This window comes from Heterodontus francisci, unplaced genomic scaffold (assembly GCF_036365525.1).
Source record: "Heterodontus francisci isolate sHetFra1 unplaced genomic scaffold, sHetFra1.hap1 HAP1_SCAFFOLD_43, whole genome shotgun sequence".
Classification (NCBI taxonomy): domain Eukaryota; kingdom Metazoa; phylum Chordata; class Chondrichthyes; order Heterodontiformes; family Heterodontidae; genus Heterodontus; species Heterodontus francisci.
In genome coordinates, this window is record NW_027141852.1 from 15,753,629 (window position 1) to 15,775,475 (window position 21,847).

Below are 21,847 nucleotides of genomic sequence, written 5' to 3' on the forward strand. Positions count from 1 at the left end.
GCCCTCTGGGGTACAGAATTCCAAATGTTTAACAACGCTCTGAGTAAAGAGGTTTTTCCTCATTGCTATCTGTTTTGGACTAATATTTAGTCTGTAACTGAACACATTTGTGAATGATGGCATATATTTCAAACTCACAAATGGTGTGCTCAGTACAATTAGAATCATTGAATTGATACTCTATCTTTCGTTACAGCTCTTACAGAGATTATTGGACTGGTATGAAATGAGTAGTGCAGTGTGCACTAATTGACATAATACTATAACTTTATTTTTGATACTGTATGAGATGTTTGTACTACATTGTAATCTGTCACTGAGTATGCAGTCTGGGCTACATGCTAAGGATTCATTCTGTACCTTTCCATCAGCTTCTCTACCTGATATTTAATTTGTAGCTTAGGCTGCACTTTTGTGGGATTAATCCGGTGCCTTTCAATCTGATGGTGGGTGTGATTTTGAACTGAGATTGATAGACCTACCTTTCAGCATTACTGAGTTGGGGTGAATTGGAAACAACTTCTGCCACTCCTGCATTGTTTGATTGTCTGCTGGATTGAAAATGTGTCTCTGGAACTTGGGATCAGTGCGAGTCTGACTACTTCTGCTCTCTGTGCCTGTGGAACTCATGGCCTGTCTGTGTCTCTGTGCTCTGGGTGTGATAATGTACCTATTCTGTGTTAGAAGGAGTGGACTGCACTTTTCCTTGTGCTGGGGAATCACCACCTTCCTTCAGGTTCCTTCAAGCTTTTGCCTACAGGGAGAAAGAAACATATCTCTGTAACTCAAGATCAATTGAGGTAGAAGCTAGAAAAGTCATTGTTACGACCAGGTGAGAAAGGCTCCCCCTCTCAGCCTCTTCCTTACCTGTAACAGGGTTTAACTTTTTAAAACACCATGTTTTAGCTTCACTACTCCCTAATTCTAATGGCAAAGAAATCAACCAGGCATGTTTTCTCAGATTTAAAAAAGAACAGTGTAAGTTTATTAACCTTAAAAATCTAATTCAGTTAAAATGAATAAAGATAGGCAGCACAACCACGCTAGCGTGCATATGTGATAAACAGACACACAAATAGAAACGGAAAAGGGGAAAAGATTTGAAGCAATAGCTGGAGTTCAGTTGCTGGCTTTGGGTTTGATGGAAAGTCTTTGATTGCTGTTATGGCTTGCAGTTCTTGTTGGGGACCAGTGCACACTTTCAAACTTGTTTCGCTGGTCTTCTGTCTTGAGGGTTGAGCTACTCCCATGGGTCTCTGGGACTCTGCATGTGTGTGTGAGAGAGAGAGAGAGACCTGCCTTCTGTTGTCTTCAGATTGCAGTCTCTGTCAGATTTTTATTTCCATCTGGCATTATAGCATAAGAACATAATAACTAAGAGCAGGATTAGGCTATTCTGCCACTCGAGCCTGTTCCACCATTCAATAAGATCATGGCAGATCTAATCATGGCCTCAACTCCACTATCCTGCCTGCCCCTATAACCAATTATTCCCTTGTAGATCAAAAGTCAGTCTAACTCAACCTTGAATATATTCAATGACTAACCGCCACCATCCTCTTGGGTAGATAATTCCAAAGAATAGCAGCCCTTTGTGAGAAGAAATTCCTCCTCAACTCCATCTAAAATGAGAGACTCCTTATTTTGAAACTGTTCCCCCATAGTTCTCGATTCCCTCATGTGGGGAAACATCATTTCAGCAAATACCTTGTCAAGCCCCCTCAGAATCTTATGTATTTCAATAAGATTGACTCTCATTCTTCTAAACTCCAATGAGTGCACCACAACCAGGTCAACCTTTCCACATAACACAACACCTTTATCCCAGAAATCAACCTAGTGGTACTTACCTGAACTACCTCCAATGCAAATATATCTCTCCTTAAATAAGGAGACCAAAACTGCATGCAACACTTAAGGTGTGGTCGAACCAACAACCTGCACATTTATACCCCATCCCCCTTGCAATAAACACCAACATTCCATTTGCCTTCCTAATTACTTGCTGTGTTTTCATGCTAACATATTGTGATTCATATATGAGGACACCCAGATCCCTCTGTACCACAGTATTCTGCATTCTCTCTCTAATTAAATAATATTCTGCTTTTCTATACGTCATACCAAAGTGGATAACCTCACATTTTCCCACATTATACTTCATTGCCAAATTTTTGTCCACACACTTAACCTGTCTTTATCCCTTTGCAAACTCATTGTGTCCTCCTCACAACTTGCTTTCCCACCTATCTTTGTATCCCCAGCAAATTTGATTACAATACACTCGATCCCTTCATCCAAGTTATTAATATAGATTGTAAGTAGTTGATGCCCCAACACCAATCCCTGTGGCACCCCACTAGTTAGTTTGCCAACCTGAAAAATGACCCATTTAACCCAATTCTCTGTTTCTTGTTAGTTAGCCAATCCTCTATCCGTGCTAACATATTACACCTGAACACCATGAGCTCTTATCTTGTGTTGTAACTTTTTACATGGCACTTTATCGAACGCCTTTAAAATCCAAATACACTACATCTACTGGTTCCCCTTCATATACCCTGCTTGTTACATCCTCAAAGAACTCTAATAATTTTGTCAAACATGGTTTCCCTTTCATAAATCCATGTTGACTCTGCATGATTGTACTTTAATTTTCTGAATGTTCTGCTACCACTTACTTAATCATGGATTCCAGCATTTTCCCAATGACAGACATTAGGCTGGCAGGCCTATCATTACCTGCTTTTTGAATAGGGGTTTTACATTTGTGGTTTTAATATCCACTGGCACTGTTCCAGAATCTCGTGAATTGACGAAGATTACAACCAACGCATCCACTATGGCTGGAGCCATTTCTTTTAAACTCTGGGATGCAGGCCATCAGGTCGAGGGGATCTGTCAGATTTTAGTCCCATTAGTTTTCCTCATACATTTTTTCCAGCGACAATGATCGTTTCAAGTTCCTTCCCTCCTTTTCCCCTTGATTTTATACTATTCTTTGGATGCTTTTAGTGTTTTCTACCATGAAGACTGAGTCAAAATACATGTTCAAAGTCTCTGCCATTTCCTTGTTTCTCATTGGACCAACCATTCAACCGAAATCGACAGCCGCTGTTTAAAATATTTCCTCGATACTTCTCACCGAGTGACAGCAATAGTTGTTGTTCGCATAACTGCCCACATCCCTACTGCCCGGCTCTATTTCCTCTATTCACTGTTCAAGAACAACAAACAGTGTGAAACTAAAGCCAAACCAGGAACGTGCATTACAGGTTTGAGGACAGAAAACAACAATGATTTTCAATAGCAGATTCTTCCCGTTCTGTCTCCCTTACCTTGTCCACACACAGCCCGAGAATGGCCTCTTCCTTCCTGCACTTGCTCTGTTCCGGGAGCAGATTCTCATTGATCACCGGAGAGAGAAAAAAGAATTCAAACTGTCTCAATGAAAAACAGACCAGAATTGACCCAGATACTTCCATGATTAAATAAATTCATCAGCACCAAACCACTTATCATTAATGCACCGGGAGGGTCTCCAAATTTATGAAATTGAAGGTGGCGGCATTTATTAAATTGTTGATTGACATCATGTAGTTCAGTTCTTCATTTAATTGGGGGTGGGGGGAAGGGTGCAGGGGGATGTGTGAGCAGAGGAGCAGAGCGAAATCCAGAGAGGGAACGGAAAACACACCTGGACAGATGTGAAACTGGTCAATGCACCATTACAATAACTCCATCTCTGACTCCCTCCTGACAGTAACCAACCCCTTCACAGAGACTGTGGGTGGCTCTGAAAAGAGTCTTTGGTTTATTAGATGACATTTTGGCCGCTTTACTTTTTCTGGGAGCTCTGAGCGCTGGTTTTCTTGGGTAGCAGCACGGCCTGGATATTAGGCAGCACACCGCCCTGAGCGATGGCCTCCCTTCCTAGCAGCTTGTTGAGCTCCTCGTCGTTGCGGACGGCCAGTTGCAGGTGCCTGGGGATGATGCGGCTCTTCTTGTTGTCCCGGGCCGCGTTACCGGCCAGCTCGAGGATTTCAGTGGTCAGATACTCGAGCACAGCAGCCAGATAGACCGGGGCTCCGGCACCCACACGCTCAGCATAGTTGCCCTTTCTCAGGAGCCTGTGAACACGGCCCACCGGGAACTGCAGTCCAGCCCGGGAGGAGTGAGACTTGGCCTTGGCCCTGGCCCGAGCTTTCCCGCTGGTCTTTTTTTCTTCCTCTTTTCCCCCAAAATATACTTTATTCATAAAAATCTGTAAAAAAATACAGTACAAAACAGTTCAAAATAACACCAAGTTGACATCCCAAAAAGTGCAAAGGAAATCAGTTTTCTTTGATGCAGGAGTGAGTTTCCTCACAACCCTTCCATTTTACAGCAAACCCATATTCAGTGTATACAGCCCGAGGGGTTTCCCATGGGTCCAGCCCCTCAGTTCACTTTGGTGGGAGAACCTTACACAGTGTTTACACCTCATTGAGACTTTGCAGTGGCTGCCCCTCTTCCAGACACTTTTTTTAAATTTCCAAAGTATACTTTATTCATAAAAAACTATAAAAAAAAAGATTACCAAACAGTTCCAAAAAGCACAAAGTCGAAAAATACAAGGAGTGCAAATGAGATTAGTTTCTTTCAATACAGGAGTGAGTTGCCTCACAACCCTTCCATTTCATTTTACATGCTATGTACATTTTACAGCAAACCAAATATTTTCTGGATACAGTTGAGGGGTTTCCCATTGGTCCAGCCCCTCCGTTCACTTTGCTGGGGGGACCTTACACTGTGATCTTTCCACATTGAGCCTTTGCTGCGGCTGCCCCAAGCTTTAGTGCGTCCCTCAGCACGTAGTCCTGGACCTTGGAATGTGCCAGTCCGCAACATTCGGTCCTGGACAACTCTTTGCGCTGGAAGACCAGCAAGTTTTGTGCAGATCAAAGGGCGTCTTTCACCAAATTGATAGTCTTCCAGCAGCAGTTGATGTTTATCTCGGTGTGCGTCCCTGGGAACAGCCCGTAGAGCACAGACCCCTGTGCTACAGAGCTGCTTGGGATGAACCTCGACAAAAACCATTGCATCTCTTTCCACACCTGCTTTGCAAAGACACATTCCAGGAGGAGGTGGGCAACCATCTCTTCCCCACCACAGCCACCTCGAGGGCATTGTGTGGAGGGGGTGAGACTTCGGGCATGCAGGAAGGATCTGACGGGGAGGGCTCTTCTCACCACCAGCCAAGCTACATCTTGGTGCTTGTTTGAAAGTTCTGGTGATGAGGTATTCTGCCAAATGACTTTGGCAGTCTGCTCAGGCCACAATCTCACAAATACTTTCACAAAGAATGCTGAAATCCGCTGACATTGGTCCCTCTGGGCTGGGATGGTAGTGGTGGAGGCTGCTGATTGGTCACTCTGTTACTGCATCTCATGATGTGGTTCATGTTTCCAATCCCAGAGCTGCTTAATTCACCAATCCGGAGATTCCACGCTGAATAACGGCGGAAAATAACGGCGCTAAATTGTCAGACTCCAACCGATTTTTTAAATTTGAAAAGCCCGCTAATATATCTGTAAAACAAGGAGCAGCTTCAATATGGAATATCGCATTAACAGGCAATTTCATTTTACAGCAAAAAAATTTAAAATCTTTCTCCTCTTGTATTATTCTTCACTTTCTCACAAGTTCCAGATACACTTTTACAATCCGGTATCTATTCGGGTTTATTCTCAGTCCTTTTTGAAACAGTCTGTAAGCGGAGGCAGAAAGTCTCATTCACAGCATTCTGCAAGCTGACACAATTCAGATCAATCTTTGTCAAGATACCGCATCACTGATTCTAGATTGAACCTATTTGTGGGAGACAAAAGCGGAGAGAAGATTTTTACTGTCAGGTGTTGAAATGTGAGACTGAGGGTTCCGACAACAGCGGGGTTTCCAGATAATGTACTTATTAATTATTGAGGCCGAGCTTGAACAAGGGAAACAAGTGACTGAGAACTGATCTGTCAGCTTTTATTAACGAGATACAGGAAAGGGGTCGAATATGAACGCGTCCGAGATCCAAGCGCACTTGGGATCAGTGATCAGTAATTAATTTACACGGCATTAATAAGTAGAGACACAAAGATCTCAACAGTGAAAGTGAATCACCCAGAATCCATGGGGTTAAAACAGAGATCAGAAAGGCAATTAGAAATTTCCAGACTCTTCATAAAAAAAACCAAATCGATACCATTGAGATGATGTAGCTTTTTCAGAGAGATTGTGGGTGGCTCTTAAAAGAGCCGTTGTGTTTGGGATGTTTTTCAGTCCATTGTGCAGTTTTACTTGGAGCTGGTATACTTGGTCACCGCCTTTGTCCCTTCCGACATGGCGTGCTTGGCCAGCTCCCCGGGCAGCAGCAGGCGCACGGCGGTCTGGATCTCCCGGGAGCTGATGGTGCTGCGCTTGTTGTAATGGGCCAGGCGGGAAGCCTCACCCGCGATGCGCTCGAAAATATCGTTCACAAACGAGTTCATGATGCTCATGGCCTTGGAGGAGATGCCGGTGTCGGGGTGAACCTGCTTCATCACTTTGTAGATGTAGATGGAGTAACTCTCCTTCCTCGACTTTCTCCACTTCTTGCCGCCCTTTGCTGACGGTTTATTTAAGGCTTTCTTGGCGCCCTTCTTAGCAGCTGTTTTCTTCTCTTCAGGCATTTTCAGATTCAATTCAGACACAGAAATAAACCAAACCCCTTCCGAGTGCGGATTAAATAGACAATCCCACAGCTCTATGCAAATGAGGGATGGGAGAAAGTTAAGATTGTGATTGGGCGATTGGCAATGATGTCACAACGGTTTTATATTGTAATACTACAATTGGTCTCTTCAGCCATCCAATCAGATTTAACATCTACAAACCAATCACTAACTCTTTCACTCCATTCAGGAATTCCATTTCCCAAAGACTCTCTCCAGTCGCAGTTTCTATTGGAAAATCCACCGGGAAATGTGTCCTGGCTGCGAGGGTCCCTTATTCTCAGCAGTTTCTCACATTCCGGCCTCTCCAAGTTGAGCCACTTTTTTGGGTGCTCGGGAGGGAAAGAGTCGCCTTCAGATTGACACTTTGGTTGGCTCAAGAAGACTGAGGACACCAACACCTCACCTGCCTCATCGTCGGGGAGACTGTCAACACTGTTCTTCCCCACTGTATGATCCGGGACCGGTCATCCATTCAATCTGTTACGGGTCGTTTGTCTTTTCTGTCTGTTTGGCTTATGCATTACCATAATTAAACTGTTCATATATAAACTGTTACTTCTTAATATTATATTTAAACTGTTGCTTCTTAATAAACTATTATGAGCTCGACATTATGAGCTCGACCCGCTTCTTTGTGTATCTGTGAACACAGAACCTAAATCTTACAATTCCTTCCCAGGGAATATTTTATTCAAAAAGAGACTTTTTGCAAACACTGGCAATCTGGATAATAACAGAAGATTCTGGAAACACTCAGCACTTCCCGCAGCATCTGTGGAGAGAGGAAGGTAGGAGCAACGTTTCAGGTTTATTGAAGGGTCGCAGAACTGGACCATTAACCCGAGCTTCACTTCTCCACAGTTGTTTCCGGACTGGCTGAGTGTTTTCAGTATTTTAGCTTTTATCTTTCTGTATTTCATCGCTTTCTATTTTAACTGTTTGCTGTGAAATTTTCAGCATTCTGCTCAGTTCTTTGTGTAGTTATGTATTCTTTATTTGAAGTAATGCAAATACTATCCTGAAAAAACAGACAGAAATACTGGTCAATGGTAAATACTGGTAAAATATAACAGGGCACATTTACAATCATCGGATCAACGAAGCCAACCTTTATTACGAATCAATTATCTTTATTTTCAATATAAATATATGAAGCAATATCAGTGTAGCACTTACAGACAAAAATCTATTACCTCACATTACCTGCTTCTTTAACACTGACAGACCATGTCAATTTCTGCCCCTATGTTGTATTTCTCACTTTTAGCTAGAAAACGTCAGCAATTTGTGATATAGTGCAGTTTACAGATCAGACAGTCAGACACAAAATGCAATAATTGTTCAGCTTTTGTTGGACAGATGGGATTTAGAAATACTAAGAAACAAGACGAGCTGTTATTGCATTTAGTTAGCTCAAACATTAGTGATGACCCTGTGCCAAATAAGTGAGCCTGTTGTCCCGTACCTTAGAGTAAGAATCATTCTTTATCTGTGGCGATCTGTCAGTTTCCGTTACTGAAAGAGAATGTGGAATTCATGCTGCCGTCAGTCAGTCTCTAATTCTGTATGTGAGCTTAGGATTCAGACACTGCCAATAGGTCTCTGTTGCAGTATGTAACTGTGTGATTCATTCTGTATCAGTCAGCCTCTGGTACTGTGTGTGAGAGTAGGATTGCTGTTGTACCTCTCTGCCACTGTAAACCTTTGAATCTGGGCTCATTTAACATCCGTCAGTCTCTGGTACTGCCTATGAGTGTGGGTTTTATTCAGTATGTGCCAGTTTCTGGTACTGCCTATGAGTGTGGGTTTTATTCAGAATCTGTCAGTTTCTGGTACTGCCTATGAGTGTGAGTTTTGTTCAGTGTCTGTCAGTCTCTGGTACTCTATGTGTGGGATGCATTCAGAAATCATTAATCTCTGGGATAGTTTGTAGTTCAGAATTCATCCTACACACAATTACATAGAATTTACAACACAGAGACAAGCTATTCTGCCCAAGTGCTGCTGGTTCCACATGAGCCTCCTCCCACCTTACCTCCTCTAATTGTATCTGCAAATCCCTCAAATCTTTTCTGCCTCATATTTAATTTATCAATCATTTAATTTGATGTTAAATGTAACAATTCTCATCAACCCAAGTGCTGCATGTTCCAGATTCTAACCAGGTCCAAAGCAGGGTAAAGAAGTTTCTCCTGAATTAATTATTTGATTTATTCCTGACTATTTCATATTTACAGCTTTTGACTCCACCACAAATGGGAAATATCTCTACCTCTACCCTATCAAATCCTTTCATATAATTCAGTGCTTCTATTCGGTGATCATTCAGCTTCCTCTTTTCCAAACAAAAGAGACCAGACTTGTTCAGTATTTAGAACTTCTGCGAAACAAGTAGCTCAGTTTGCAGTAATGGAATAAATACTGTATCTCAGTCTGAAACTGTCGGCGATTTTAGATAGTGATGTCTCGGATCATGTTTTTGGGATCCTTAGGGGGGAGGGGGAGCAGCCCCAAGTCGTGGTCCACATAGGCACCAACGACATAGGTAGGAAGAGAGATGGAGATTGAAGGCAGAAATTCAGGGAGCTAGGGTGGAAGCTTAGAGCGAGAACAAACAGAGTTGTTATCTCTGGGTTGTTGCCCGTGCCACGTGATAGCGAATCGAGGAATAGGGAGAGAGAGGAGTTGAACAAGTGGCTGCAGGGATGGTGCAGGAGGGAGGGTTTTGGTTTCCTGGATAATTGGGGCTCTTTCTGGGGTAGGTGGGACCTCTACAAACAGGATGGTCTTCACCTGAACCAGAGGGGTACCAATATCCTTGGGGGGGGGGGGGGAGATTTGCCAGTGCTCTTCGGGGGGGGGGGGGGGTGGTGTTAAACTAATTCAGCAGGGGAATGGGAACCTAAATTGTAGTTCCAGTGTACAGGATGTTGAGAGTAGTGAGGTCAGGGATAAGGTTACAAGGACGCAAGAGGGCACTGGCAAGCAAGAACCTGGTTTAAAGTGTGTCTACTTCAACGCCAGCAGCATCTGGAATAAGGTGGGTGAGCTTGCAGCATGGGTTGGTACCTGGGATCTCGATGTAGTGGCCATTTCGGAGACATGGGGAGAGCAGGGGCAGGAATGGATGCTGCAGGTTCCGGGATTTAGGTGTTTCAGTAAGAACAGAGAAGATGGTAAAAGCGCGGGGGGGGGGGGGGGTGGCATTGTTAATCAAGCAGAGTATTACAGCGACAGAAAGGACGTTTGAGGACTCGTCTACTGAGGTAGTATGGGCCGAGGTTAGAAACAGGAGAGGTGAGGTCACCCTGTTGGGAGTCTTTTATAGACCTCCGAATAGTTCCAGAGATGTAGAGGAAAGGATAGCAAAGATGATTCTCGACAGGGGCGAGAGTAACAGGGTAGTTGTTATGGGGGACTTTAACTTTCCAAATATTGACTGGAAATACTATAGTTCGAGTACTTTGGATGGGTCAGTTTTTGTCCAGTGTGTGCAGGAGGGTTTTCTGACACAGTATGTAGACAGGCCAACCAGGGGCGATGCCACATTGGATTTGGTACTAGGTAATGAACCCGGCCAGGTGTTAGATTTAGATGTAGGTGAGCACTTTGGTGATAGTGATCACAATTCGGTTAGGTTTACCTTAGTGATGGGCAGGGACAGGTATATACCGCAGGGCAAGAATTATAGCTGGGGGAAAGGAAATTATGATGCGATTAGGCAAGATTTAGGATGCGTAGGATGGGGAAGGAAACTGCAGGGGATGGGAACAATCGAAATGTGGAGCTTATTCAAGGAGCAGCTTCTGCGTGTCCTTGATAAGTATGTACCTGTCAGGCAGGGAGGAAGTTGTCGAGCGAGGGAGCCGTGGTTTACTAAAGAAGTTGAAGCGCTTGTCAAGAGGAAGAAGAAGGCTTATGTTAGGATGAGACGTGAAGGCTCAGTTAGGGTGCTTGAGAGTTACAAGCTAGCCAGGAAGGATCTAAAGGGAGAGCTAAGAAGAGCAAGGAGAGGACACGAGAAGTCATTGGCGGATAGGATCAGGGAAAACCCTAAGGCTTTCTATAGGTATATCAGGAATAAAAGAATGACTAGAGTTAGATTAGGGCCAATCAAGGATAGTAGTGGGAAGTTGTGTGTGGAATCAGAGGAGGTAGGGGAAGTGTTAAATGAATATTTTGCGTCAGTATTTACAGTAGAGAAAGAAAATGTTGTCAAGGAGAATACTGAGATTCAGGCTAGTAGGCTAGATGGGATTGAGGTTCACAAGGAGAAGATGTTAGCAATTTTGGAGAGTGTGAATATGGATAAGTCCCCTGGGCCAGATGGGATTTATCCTCGGATTCTCTGGGAAGCAAGGGCCTTTGTCCTTGATCTTTATGTCGTCATTGTCGACAGGAATAGTGCCGGAAGACTGGAGGATAGCAAATGCTGTCCCCTTGTTCAAGAAGGGGAGTAGGGACAGCCCTGGTAATTATAGACCGGTGAGCCTTACCTCGGTTGTGGGTAAAATGTTGGAAAAGGTTATAAGAGACAGGATTTATAATCATCTTGAAAAGAATAAGTTCATTAGCGATAGTCAGCATGGTTTTGTGAAGGGTAGGTCGTGCCTCACAAACCTTATTGAGTTTTTCGAGAAGGTGACCAAACAGGTGGATGAGGATAAAGCAGTGGATGTGGTGTATATGGATTTCAGTAAGGTGTTTGATAAGGTTCCCCACGGTAGGCTATTGCAGAAAATACGGAAGTATGGGGTTGAAGGTGATTTAGAGCTTTGGATCAGAAATTGGTTAGCTGAAAGAAGGCAGAGGGTGGTGGTTGATGGCAAATGTTCATCCTGGAGTTTAGTTACTAGTGGTGTACCGCAAGGATCTGTTTTGGGGCCACTGCTGTGTGTCAGTTTTATAAATGACCTGGAAGAGGGTGTAAAAGGGTGGGTTGGTAAATTTGCGGATGACACGAAGGTCGGTGGAGTTGTGGATAGTGCCGAAGGATGTTGTGAGGTACAGAGGGACATAGATAGGCTGCAGAGCTGGGCTGAGAGATGGCAAATGGAGTTTAATGCAGAAAAGTGTGACGTGATTCACTTTGGAAGGAGTAACAGGAATGCAGAGTACTGGGCTAATGGGAAGATTCTTGGTAGTGTAGATGAACAGAGAGATCTTGGTGTCCAGGTACATAAATCCCTGAAAATTGCTACTCAGGTTAATAGGGCTGTTAAGAAGGCATATGGTGTGTTAGCTTTTATTAGTAGGGGGATCGAGTTTCGGAGCCACGAGGTCATGCTGCAGCTGTATAAAACTCTGGTGAGACCGCACCTGGAGTATTGCATGCAGTTCTGGTCACCGCATTATAGGAAGGATGTGGAAGCTTTGGAAAGGGTGCAGAGGAGACTTACTAGGATGTTGCCTAGTATGGCGGGAAGGTCTTACGAGGAAAGGCTGAGGGACTTGAGGTTGTTTTCGTTGGAGAGAAGGAGGAGGAGACTTAATAGAGACATATAAGATAATCAGAGGGTTAGATAGGGTGGATAGTGAGAGTCTTTTTCCTCGGATGGTGATGGCAAACACGAGGAGACATAGCTTTAAGTTGAGGGGTGATAGATATAGGACAGATGTCAGAGGTAGTTTCTTTACTCAGAGAGTAGTAGGGGCGTGGAACGCCCTGCCTGCAGCAGTAGTAGACTCACCAACTTTAAGGAAATTTAAGTGGTCATTGGATAGACATATGGATGAAAATGGAATAGTGTAGGTCAGATGGTTCCACAGGTCGGCGCAACATCGAGGGCTGAAGGGCCTGTACTGCGCTGTAATGTTCTAATTCTAAAAAAAAAAGTATGGAATGTGTAGCTCAGGCTGCAATAAATAATTGAGACAGTATCTTTCATTCGAACACTATAGATTTATGGCGTGCTATGTTATCTGTACTTCAGTCTGTTCCAATGGAATATATAATGTTATTTCTCAGTCTGATACTGCTTGTTTATTCATTCACAGGATGTTGACATCGCTGGCAAGGTCAGTATTTATTGCCCATCAGTAATTACTCTTACAATTATGCTGAGTGGTTTCCTGGGCCATTTCAGAGGACAGTTAAGATTGAATCACATCCTGTGGGTCTGGAATCACTTATAGGCCAGACTGGGTCAGAATGGCAGATTTCCTTCTCTTAAGGACATTCCTGGATCTGATGGATTTTCTTGCAACAATCTAGTAGTTCCAAGGTCACTAGTATTGATACTAGATTTTTTAATTCCAGATTTTTTAAATTAACTGAAATTAAATTACTCAGATTCTGTCGTAGAATTTGAACTCATGTCTCTGGATCATTAGTCGAGACTTCTGGATTACTAGTCTTGTAGCATAATAACTAAAACAACCTGATATGAGATTTTTTATACTGCTTTGTAATGTGGAGCTCAGTCTACACAAATGGAATTGATAATCTATTTCACTCTGATAATGTATGAGATGTTTTTGGCTGGTAAATAATCCGTATCTCAGTCTACTGTATTTTTCAATTCCGCAGTCTGGGTAAGTTCTGCACTGGCATCTAATTTACATCACAGTTTAGACTTCATATCAGCATTGCTCAATCTGATACTGCATGTGATTTTTGCACTGGTATTGTTTAGATCAATCTATATGAATGGAATCAATACTGTATTTCAGTTTGATATTGTTTGAGTTTTTAGAATGGTATATAATGTTTAGATCTAATGGAATTGATTCTGTATCTTTCAATTTTACAGTGTGGGTGAGTTCTGAACTGGCATCTAATTTGTGTCTCAGGTTCCAATATCTTTCAGCAGCTTTAAATATTTCACTGTAATGAATGTTGGACTTGTATGTAACTTGTATCTTCAGGGACACTATGGGGATGTTTAAACATCCTTTATAATCAATCGATGTGAACTTTGCCTATGGTATTTAATTTAAATGTCAGGGTATACCATTAGGTTAGATTCTGTGTCATCCAATCAGTACCATGTGCCAATTCTATCTGATATTTAATTGATAGCTAAGTCTGCATTATATGTAGATTGACACATTACATTTTAATCTGCTAGTGGGTGTGATTTTGACCTGGGATTGATGTACCTGACTGTCAGTGGGACTGAATTGGGGTGAAATGGAAACAACTTCTTTCTCTCCTGCTTTGTTTGATTCTTGGATTGAAATGATGTCTCTGGAACGTGGGATCAATGTGGGCCTGACTACGTCTGCAGTCTGACACTGTGGAACTGATGAACCAACTGTGGCTCTGCATTCTGAGTGATAATGTACCTACTGGGTGTGAGAGGAACTGGCTGCACTGTTCCTTGTGCCTCAAGTGCAGCAACCATCACATTCATCATGATTCCTTCAAGTATTTGCCTGGAAGAAGAAAAAGTATATCTTATAACTCAAGAACAGGTGATGTGTAAAATATCAAAGTGATCAATTTAATCTCTCAACGAATAATCATTAATAATAGCCACAAATGAAAACCAGTGTCAGTGTCTGCCTCCACTGAAGTACTGAAGCTCCCAGCTCCTGCAACACAAGTGTTCTGGGCAAATCCATCCAGACAAAACACTGCACTGGGAAAATCCCAACTGCTATATGCTCCACACATATTTCCAGCCATCCTGCTTCATATGAATGAATGAAAGAAAAATAAAGCCCAATGTGTGTATCCCACAATTCCTTTCTCCCCATACACGTGTTCCACCTCCCCTTAAATGTGTCAATATTATCCGCCGCATCCTCTCCTTGTGATAGCAAATTCCAGATTCCACTCACCACTCACTACATAAATAGGGTTTTCAAGAATTCCTCAATGGTTTTATTAATGATGATTTTATATTTTTGGCTCTTGTTTCGGACACCAACACAAGTAGAAATATATCTCCGTGTACCCTATCAAAGCCCTTCACCATTTCCTTACCTTTCTTTCATTTGCTCATAGGTTGTGGGCATCATTGGCCAGGCCAGCATTTATTGTCCGTTCCTTATTGTCCTTGATATAGTGGTGGTGAGCTGCCTTCTTGAACCACTGCAGTCCTTGCTGTGTAGGTACAACCAAAGCGCTGTTTGGAAGGGAGTACCAGGATTTTGACCCAGTGACAGTGAAGGATTGGCAATTTAGTTCCAAGTCAGGATGGTGTGTGGCTTGGAGGGGAACTTTCAGATGGTGGTTTTCTAATGTGTCTGCTGCCCTTGTCCTTTTAGGTGGTAGAGGTGGCGGGTTTGGAAGGTACTGTCCAAGAAGCCTTGGTGAGTTGTTGCAGTGCAGCTTGTAGATGGTACACACTGCTGTCACTGTGCATCAGTGGTAATGGGAGTGAATATTTAAGGTGGCGGATGCGATGCCAATCAAGCGGGCTAATTTGTCCTGGATGGCGTCGAGCTTCTTGAGTGTTATTAAAGCTGCATTCATCCACGCAAGGGGAGAATATTTGATCACACTTCTGACTTGTGCCTTGTAAATAGTGGGCAGGTATTGGGGAGACAGGAGGTGAGTTACTTGCTGAAGAATTCCTAGCCTCTGACCTGCTCTTACAGCCACAGCATTTATGTGGCTGGTATAATTAAGTTTCTGGTCAATGGTATCCCCAAGATGTTAATAGTGGGGGATTCAGCAATGGCAATGTCATTGAACATCAAGGGGAGATGATTAGATTCTCTCTTGTTTGAGATGGTCGTTGCCTGGCATTTATGTGGCACGAATGTTACTTGCCAGGTATCAGCCCAAGCCTGGATGTTGTCCAGGTCTTGCTACATCTGGACACGGGCTGCTTCAGTATCTGAGGAGTCATGAATGGTGCTGAACATTGTGCAATCATCAGCCAACATCCCCACCTCTCGCCTTTTGATGGAGGGAAGGTCATTAATGAAGCAGCTGAAGATGGTTGGTCCTTGGACAATACCCTGAGGAACTACTGCAGTGATGTCCTGGGAGTGAGATGACTGACCTGAACAACCAGAGCCATCTTCCTTTATGCTTGGTATTAACTTTCTTTTTAAAAAAAAATGTTTTCCCCCTAATTCCCATTGACTCCAGTTTTGCTAGGGCTCCTTGATGCTATACAAGGTCAATGGCTGCCTTGATGTCAAGGGCAGTCACTCTCACCTCACAATGCAATGTTTCTTGAACGCTAAAATAAAAGCAAAATTCTGCAGATGCTGGAAATCTGAAATAAAAACATAAAATACTGAAAATACCCAGCACGTCAGGCAGCATATGTTGAGAGAGAAGCAGAGTTAATTTCTCAGGTCTGTGGCCTTTCATCTTATAATCTGTTGCATGTAAGATCAGGTTCATTCAGTTTGCAGTAATGGAATGAATACTGTGTCTTCCACTCTGACTATTTGTGAGATTCGTGGAGTGGTGTGTAACATGGAGCTCAGTCTGCAGTCTGGGTACATTATTGAGATTAATTCTGTACTTTACAATCAGGTACTGTTTGTCTGTTCCATCTGACATTGAATTTGTAGTTCAGGCTGCTCTCTTGTAAGAGTGACACAATGCCTTGCAATCTGATAGTGGGTGTGATTTTGGACTGGGATTGATGTATCTACCTGTGAGTAGGACTGAGTTGGGGTGAAATGGAAACAACTTCAGTCTTTCCTGCTCTGTGTGACTGTTGGATTGAGTAAATGTCTCTGGAACTTGGGATCAGTGCCGGTCTGACTACTTCTGCTGTCAGTGACTGTGGAATTGATGTCTCTGCTCTCTGTGAGTGATCCTGTACTTACTGTGTGTGAGGAGCTGGCTGCACTTCCCCTTGTGTCGAGGAATCATTACATTTATTTTACTTCCTTCAAGTATTTGCCTGTAGAAAGAAAAAGTATTTATTATAATTCTGGAAGAGATGTGGTAGAAGATACAAAAGTGACCAAAACAATTTTTCAATGAATAATCATTGTGAACAATCACAAAGGAAACCCAGCAATACAAACAGAATCAGTGTCTGATTCCACTGCAGTCCTTCAGCCCCCAGCTACTGCATACCAGGGGCTTTGGCCATTTTACAACAATTTAATGACATCCAGAAACAATCCACTGGGCCATGAATGGGACTGACCGACGGAACAGGGACTTTTACACAGGTCAGATTTCCAGTTCCCGCTCCCCCATGGTCTAACCGTTCAAATGAAGCCAAACAGCCACTGTTTAAAATGGGTTCTTCACACTTCTCACCTGGTGCTGATAATAGATTCTCTTTGTGTCACTCCCCACATCCTGACTGTCCGCTTCTGTTTCCACACTTCACGGTCCAAAAACAACAACTATGGGATGAATCGCTCCCTTTGCGCTGGCGTGGACAGGATGGGCCGAATGGACTCATTGTTTGCCCCAAATTTTCCATGTTTCTGTTTGCGGAATTGTTGCAGAAATCTGCGCCTGCGCTCCCCTCCCCCAGCACTGCCTGTGAGCGGAAGAAGATGGTTTAAAACAGCCGCGAATGAAAAGATCCAGGTCCCGGGGGAAGGGAGCAAACAGCAGCACATCGCTTTGGGACCGTATCCGCAGATGGACTCAGAGATCAGCATCGAGTCCGGGGTCAAGTTCAGGGAGAGGCGGGGGCTGTTTGTAAGAGGCGGAATGGAGCAGGAACTGGTCCCGGAACATGGAGTGAGTGGGGGAAGGGAGAGACCATTCTCGGCGTGTGTGGACAAGGGGATGGAGACAGAATGGGAAGAATTTGTTATTGAAATTCAATGCTGCTTCCTCTCCCCAGACCAGCAGTGAATATTCCTGGTTTAGTTCCAGTCTCAGCCGGTTTGTTGCTATTTGACAGTGAAGAGCGGAAACAGAGCCAGAGAGGAAGAATGTGGGGAGTTATACAAAGAGCATCTGTAAGTCGCCAGGTGAGACCTAAGACAGGCTCATTTTAAACAGGTTAATGCCATGGGAGCAATAAATGGAAATCTGACCAGTGCAAATGTCTCTGCTCCATCGGATACTTCCATTCATGGAACAGTGCAGGGTTTGGGCTCTGTCTACATATCATTACATTGTTGTCATCGCGCCCAATACTCCAAGGATACAGACCCTGAGTGCTGCAGTACTGCAGTGGAGTCAAATATTTGATAATGTTTGTATCCCTGGGTTTCCTTTGTGGCCGTTCATAATGATTATTAATCGAGACATTAAGCTGATGGTCTTTGTATCTTCCACCTCACCTGTACTTGAGTTGTAAAACATACTTTTGTTTCAACAGGAAAATAAATGAAGAAGCCAGAGTAAATGGGATGTTTCCTCCACCAAGTTACAAGGAAGAGTGTCACCAGCTCCTTCTCACACACAGTCCGTACATTATCACTCACAGAGCGCAGAAACACAGACAGGTCATCAGTTCCACAGTCTCAGACAGCAGAAATAGTTCCAGAGACACATTTTCAATCCATCTATCCAACAGAGCAGGAGAGACAGACGTTGTTTCCCTGTTACCATAACTCAGTACCACTGACAGGTAGATACATAAATCCCAGCCCAAATTCTCACCCACTATCAAATTATCAGTGTGTCAATCCCACAATAGTGCAACCTCAGCTACAAATTAAATACACATAGAACTGACACATGGTTCCTGTTTCAAAGTTACAGAATTAACCTCAATAACATAATCTGAGATTCAAATTAAATACCAGCCCAATATTTACTCACGTTATGATTTTATAAGTTTTAGTATTAATTCCCATAGTGCATCCTGACATATACATTAGATACATAATTATTAATGTTTTAGACGTGAATATAGCAGGTATGATAAGTAAGTTCGCAGATGACACAAAAATTGGTGATGTTGTAATAGTGAGGAGGAAAGCCTTAGGTTACAGGACAATATAGATGGGCTGATAAGATGGACGGAGCAGTGGCAAATGGAATTTCATCCTGAGAAGTGTGAGGAGATGCACTTTGGGAGGACTAACAAGGCAAGGCAATAGACAATGGATGGTAGCACCCTAGGAAGTACAGAAGGTCAGAGGGGCCTTGGTGTACTTGTCCATAGATCACTGAAGGCAGCAGCACAGGTAGATAAGGTGGTTAGGAAAGCATATGGGGTACTTGTCTTTATTAGTGGAGGCATAGAATATAAGAGCAGGGAGGTTATGATGGAGCTGTATAAAACGCTAGTTAGGCCACAGCTGGAGTACTGTGTACAGTTCTGGACACCATACCATAGGAAGGATGTGATTGCACTGGAGAGGGTGCAGAGGAGATTCACCAGGATGTTGCCTGGGCTGGAGCATTTCTGCTATGAAGAGAAACTGAAAAGGCTAGGGTTGTTTTCCTTAGAGCAGAGAAGGCTGAGGGGGGACATCATTGAAGAATACAAAATTATGAGGGGCATTGATAGGTTATATAGGAAGAGACTTCTTCCCTTAGCGGAGGGGTCAATAACCAGGGGGCAAAGATTTAAGGTAAAGGGAAAGAGGTTTAGAGGGGAATTTGAGGAAATTGTTTTCCACCCAGAGGGTGGTTGGAATCTGAACACACTGCCTGAAGGGGTGGTAGAGGTAGGAACCCTCACAACATTTAAGAAGCATTTAGATGAGCACTTGAAACGTCATAGCATACAAGGCTGCGGGCCAAGTGCAGGAAAATGGGATTAGAATACTTTGGTGCTTGATGGCCAGCACAGACACGATGGGCCGAATGGCCTGTTTCTGTACTGTATAACTCTATGACTCTATATAAGTCTAAGTCTAAAGTGCGTTATCAGATTGAGAGAATCTGAAAGATAGTATAACCTGAGAAACAAACTGAGATTTCAGTTTAAAACGCACCCAGATTGTGAAACTGAAAGACACAATAGCAATTCAATTTGTATAGACTGAGCTTTGGATCATATTCCAGCCCTCATACAGTATCAGACTGGAAGATACTGTCGCAATTCCATTAGTGCAGACTCAGCTCTACATTACAGAGCATGGAACATATTTAAACAACCGGGAACACTTTTACACAAGACGGATCATATTTGCACAACTGAGAAGATCCTTACCCAACAGGGAACCATTTTACATAATACCAGAGAGCATCTTTACACAACAGCGAATACAGTAAGAAAGAAAAGAAGCAAATTATTATCGTGCACAGGGAATGTGGGGTGGATTGTGATCTCAGATAGGGAATGTGGGATGGACTGGGATCTCACACAGGGAATGTGGGTGGACTGGGCTCTCACACAGGGAATGTGGGTTGGACTGGGATCTCACACACAGCCTCATGCTGTGCGAAAGACCCAGAGAGCCAGGGAAGGACGTTTAAAACATAGTCACTGTTGTAGGAAATGCTGCATCCAATTTGCCACGAAGATCAATCTGATAATGAGCAGATAATCACTTGTTTTAGTGACGTTGAGGGATAAATACTGGCCAGGACAAGAGGGAGAGCTTAAAACAGAAAACACTGAAAATATTCAATTACACAGCAGGAAATATCTTTAAAAGAACACAGGGGACATCTTAACAGAGAACACGTTTCCATAAATCATCCGTCTTTCGCTGTCTCTTGCTGGTTTGCTCAGTAACTTTCTCTGTCTGTTCCTTTCTGGGTCCTGAAATCTCTTCCTGGTTTTCTGTGTGTCTTTCTCTGCCTGCCTGATTGTCGGTGCTGTTACTCAGTGTCCTTGTGCCATTGTGCAGTGAGGGTGAGTCTGTCAGCGAGTGTGTTGCTGAGTCTGGGTTCTTGAGCAATCTGACAACAATCCGATTTTGTTAAAAAAAAATTGGGGAAATGATCATATTTCACTAATAGGCAGTTGAAATCAAAGTCACCCGGTAGCAGAGTGGCGCAGTGGAAGCGTGCTGGGCCCATAACCCAGAGGTCGATGGATCGAAACCATTCTCTGCTATTCAAGTTTTGTAGGAACACAAATTGTTTCCTTTGAAAACATCAAGTGTTTATCCACAATCACATCATGCTTCTTCAAACGCTTTATTGCAATCAGCTTTTTTCTTCCACTCAATACATCAATCAGCAACAAGTCTCACAAACCAATTTGTTGCGCACAGGAACACAAGCTGCACCAGCTGCAAACACGTTTCACCCCAGTCTCTCCTCTTTGTCAAACCATTCCTGCAGCGCCTCCTCTCCACCAGCAGATGTAAAACGACGGCAAATGGTCACAGTCAGGAGATGGTGAGTAACAGAAAGTAAAACAATAACACGGAAAACCTTTACTGAACATTGAATTCAATAATTTCCGAGCATGACAGCACCCACCACACACTCCCCCCACCCTCTCCTTTTTATGTGTAGTTATTTTTCCTTTTTTTCTTTTTAATTTGCTTATTTTATTTTAGGTTTTTTAGTGTGTTTCGTTTGTTTCTACTGTGCCTACCCACTGTTTCTGCTTTTTAATTTTTTTAATGCTTGTGCTTGGAGTGCTCTGTGCTTTACAGTCTATTTACACCCTCTCTGCAGTAATGCTTTGTCTTTCAGCACACCATTAACATACTCTGCTGAGTGATTCCAGCATTTCTTGTTTTTGTTTCAGATTTCCAGCATCCGCAGTATTTTGCTTTTATTTTACCATTAACATACGGTTGGCCTTTGTTCCATGACCTTCTGGTCAGTTATTCTCTGTGACCTTGTCCTATCAACACCTTCTCTTTTGTTATCTCTCCCCTCCCCCCCCCCCCCCACCTGCTTAACTTGCTTCAAATCTTTTACATTTCTAATATTTGTCAGTTCTGAAGAAGGGTCACTCCCTGAAACGTTAACTATGTTTCTCTCTCCACAGATGCTGCCAGAGCTGCTGGGTATTTCCAGCATTTCTTGTGTTTATTTCAGACAAGTGCCCTGTTTCTCTATCTCAGTCTCATTGTCTCTCTCTCGCTCTGTCTGTCCCTCACTTTCTGCTTCCTAATAGTCTATTCTTGGTTTTCTGTGTTTTTCTCTCTGTGTCCCATTGTCGATGGTGTTGCTCAGCGTCCTTGTAACATTGTGTAGCCAGGCTGAGCCTCCCAACACCTGTGTTGCTGTAATAAAAACAGAAAATGTTGGAAATGCTCATTAGGTCTGGCGGCATCTGTGGAGAGAGAAACAAAGTTAACTTGAGTTAACGAAACAGACCTGAAATGTTAACTGTTCTCTCTGCACA

General features: G+C 43.2%; 1 non-coding gene across 1 annotated transcript; it reads left to right on the plus strand.

Moving 5' to 3' along the window:
* The first annotated feature begins 20,524 nt into the window (after window positions 1-20,524).
* trnam-cau (transfer RNA methionine (anticodon CAU)) lies at window positions 20,525-20,596 on the plus strand. The gene has a single exon. It is a non-coding gene; the product is annotated as a tRNA-Met (tRNA).
* The last annotated feature ends 1,251 nt before the right edge of the window (window positions 20,597-21,847 follow it).